The sequence below is a fragment of the Odocoileus virginianus genome, chromosome 5 (genome assembly GCF_023699985.2).
Source record: "Odocoileus virginianus isolate 20LAN1187 ecotype Illinois chromosome 5, Ovbor_1.2, whole genome shotgun sequence".
Taxonomy (NCBI): domain Eukaryota; kingdom Metazoa; phylum Chordata; class Mammalia; order Artiodactyla; family Cervidae; genus Odocoileus; species Odocoileus virginianus.
This window is the reverse complement of record NC_069678.1, coordinates 16,437,683-16,440,368: the sequence shown is the minus strand read 5'-3', so window position 1 is coordinate 16,440,368 and position 2,686 is coordinate 16,437,683. Positions and strand designations below refer to the sequence as shown.

The window sequence follows — 2,686 nt, the reverse complement described above, 5'->3', positions numbered from 1 at the left end:
TGGTGATTTTAATATGGTTTATACCACATTAAAAAGTGAACCAGTCACTTTAAATTTAAGTTTGAGATTGGCCTTGGGTGGCCTCAGCCTACAACAGCTTGGAGTGGGGCTTGGGTTCCCAGAAAGAGATTGAGGCTGGGCTGAGGCGAAGAGAACATCAGATCTTAGCCACTAGCCAAGTGGTCAGTGATAAGGGCCCTGGCCCTTTGGCTTTGCAGAAAAGAATCTGCACAAAGTAGAAAAGTAGTAAAGCAAGTAAAGTATTTATTAAGGGGAAAAGAGGATAGGACCTGTGGATAGACACATGGGCAGACTCAGAGTTCCTGAGTCACACCCTTGTAGTAGTTTGAATTACTTTCGTTGGGTATTTCTTCCAAGTTTCCTTTGGCCAATCTTTTTGATTTGCCTGGTTCACAGTCCGTATTTCATATATCTCAGGTTCCTCCCATGTGAGTATACACATCTCTTAGCCAAGACAGATTTTACCGAAAAGGCATCTGGGTAGAACATCCCTTGATATAACTCCTCTTTGGCCTCCAAGGAGTCTTTCTGCACATGTGTAGTCAAGGAGGTCATCATTTTCAAGAATGAAAAATATGTGGTCTGGGTAGGGCCCAGCCTCCTCCTTTAATTGTCCTGCTATTCTCAACTTGGAATTTCAATCCACAGGGAATGAGTCCCAAAGAGCTTTACCACGGGGAGAGGGAAGAGGCTTATCTACCTCCTGCCTCAAGATGAACATGAGATTGCATTCTGATCATAAAATTATCTTCTGGAATAGGGCCAGTGTGTGTTTACTCACAGGTATGTGGAGTGACTTGTATTTTTATTATGCTAACAAAGAGGCTGAGGAAGTGAAAAGTCATTTGTTAGAGGTTTGCCCCTCAGCTCCATTTTCGCCCTGGCCCTGTATGTGATGTATGAAACTTCACCAATCATTTGAAATACTGGCTCTGTAACTTTACTGGTATAGACTTCCTCCTGGAATGCATGCACATCTATTTGGGTAGGGATCTCATCTCAGGAAAGGGATTTCTACCCACCAGTCTCTGCAGAGTATCCTGGACTTCTTTGTTTCTTAGACTGTACACAGCAGGGTTTACTAAAGGTGTTATGACAGTGTAGGTCACTGAGATCAGCTGGTCCTGATCCTTGGTGTTCTCTGACTTGGGCTTGAGGTAGGCAACTGAGGCACAGCCATAGTGGACGATGACCACAGTGAGGTGGGAGGCGCAGGTGGCAAAGGCCTTCTTCCGGCCCTCAGCTGAGGCAATCTTGAGAATGGTGGAGATAACGAGGATGTAGGAGATGAAGAGGAAGGTGGCAGGGCCTGTGATGGCCAAGAGACTGATAATTAAGGTCAGGATATCATTGATGATTGGGGTAGCACAGGCCAGGTTCAACACAGGTCAAATATCACAGAAGAAATGCTCAATGAGTGCCTTGCAAAAGGGCAATCTGAAAATAGCCACAGCCTGAGCCAGTGAGAGTGAGAATTCCATGGCACCTACTGAAGATGCCATCAAGGCACAGACCCTCCAGTTCACGATGACTGGGTAACGAAGCAGGTTAGATAGCCACATAGCGATCATACCCCATTACTGCCAACAAGAGGCAGGTGGTGATGGCAAAGCTAAGAAAGAGAAAAAGGCTGAGGCCCACAGCCCTCCAGGAACATGGGTTGGCTCAGACCTACAAGCTGAAAAGCATGCATGGGATGATGACAAGGGAGTAGAAAGTCTCTGATGTAGACAGGACACTTAGAAAGAAGTACACGGGTGTGTGGAGGTGATGGTCTATATGGATAGCAGTCACAATGATGGCATTACCAGCCAGAGTTAGAATGTACAGGAAAAGAAGCGCCATGAAGAGTGTGAGCTGATGTTATTGGAAGTTGGAGAAACCTTGCAAAATAAACTCTCTTACCTGTGTGGTTGGCTTTCCTCATTGGAGATCTCAGGGCTGAAAAACAAAGAGAAAGTCAGCACCATCTCTTGGGGCTTCCCTACCCTCTGGTGAGTGTATTGTCTAAAGTAAAGATTCAACACCACAAAGATTCAGTTCAAAATTTCATCAATCAGCTGCCTTTTCCAGAGATGCGGCAGACTAGGTCCTAGAACTGGAATAAGAGATACAGAAAATTTGTGCAACACTATTTAAAAGCTTGAGGTAAAGCATTCTTTTCAGGTACTCCTGAGTCATTTAAAAAATGGCAACCTATGTATGGCCCATGAAATTGGTCTCCAAATTTTCTTAAAACTGTATTTTCTGTAGACCACAGTCTCAGCCCGCAATGTAATTAAGCTAGAAATTGTCATAAAAAGGAACTTTAAAACTTACAAATATTTCATAATCTAACCAATGGTTCAAAGAGGAACTAATAATGGAAGTTAAAAAATATTTAGAGCTAAAGAATAATAAGAGAATCACATATCAGCATTTAGAATATTATTAGAGGGAACTTTGTAGTTTAAAATGCTTTTTTGTTACTTTTATAAAAGGCTGAAAATTAGTGAGTAAAGCATACACCCTAAGAAGTTATAACAACAAGATTAAAAAAAAAGAAAGTAGAAGTAAAAACTGATACAATGTTATCAATATTTAAAAGAAAGATAAAACAGATAAGATCCAAAAGGGTAAAAATTTATAAACTTTAGGTAAACTGCTGGTAAAACCGACAAAGGAG

General features: G+C 42.0%; 1 pseudogene; it reads right to left on the bottom strand.

The window, feature by feature from the left end:
* Nucleotides 1–998: 998 nt before the first annotated feature.
* LOC110132730 (olfactory receptor 10J1-like) lies at nt 999–1,948 on the bottom strand (annotated as a pseudogene).
* Nucleotides 1,949–2,686: the final 738 nt, after the last annotated feature.